Below are 868 nucleotides of genomic sequence, written 5' to 3'. Positions count from 1 at the left end.
ACAGACTCTTAACTCTAGGAAACAAACTGAGGGGTGCTGGAGATGAGGTGGGGGGAGTAGGGTAACTGGGTGATGGGCATTAAGGAGGGCACAAGATGTGATGAGCACTGGGTGTTATACGCAACTGATGAATTGTTGAACTCTACGTCTGAAACTAATGATGTACTATATGTTGGCTAATTGAATTTAAATTTAAAAAATACAAATGTGGGGCACCTGGGTGGCTCAGTCGTTAAGCGTCTGCCTTCGGCTCAGGTCACGATCCCGGGGTCCTGGGATCGAGCCCCGCATCGGGCTCCCTGCTCTTCAGGAAGCCTGCTTCTCCCTCTCCCATTCCCCCGTTTGTGTTCCCTCTCTTGCTGTGTCTCTCTCTGTCAAATAAATAAATAAAATCTTAAAAAAAAAAACAAAAAACAGGTAACTTTAAAAAAAGTAAATAAAAAATACAAATGTATTTAAATAGTTGCTCCCAGTGTAGTTAGGGCTACACACGGGATACATATAAGGTGGAGGGGATGGCATAAAGATGGAGGCATTAACCTTGTCCAAGGACAGATGGGGGGGCAGCAGTGAAGGTTTCACAAAAGAGGAGTTTTCAATCTGATTTTCTTCTTTTCTTTTCTTTTTTAAACTTCATAAAAATACATTGTATGTGAATACTACCACCACTTCTGTACCTTTTCTAAGTAGGTAAGAATATGGGGAAATTCTCTTCTTATGAAAAGGGTCATAGACTTTAGAAATAATTTTTCAATTTAATTTTTTGTCATTTGGCCTAGCACAGATTGTTTTATATGGCTTAGTTTCTACATTCTACTAAATTATCTTTATTAATCATTCTGTATAGAAACAATATAGAATTGGTATG

Source organism: Halichoerus grypus, chromosome 1 (genome assembly GCF_964656455.1).
Source record: "Halichoerus grypus chromosome 1, mHalGry1.hap1.1, whole genome shotgun sequence".
Taxonomy (NCBI): Eukaryota; Metazoa; Chordata; class Mammalia; order Carnivora; family Phocidae; genus Halichoerus; species Halichoerus grypus.
Note: the sequence above shows the minus strand (reverse complement) of the source record.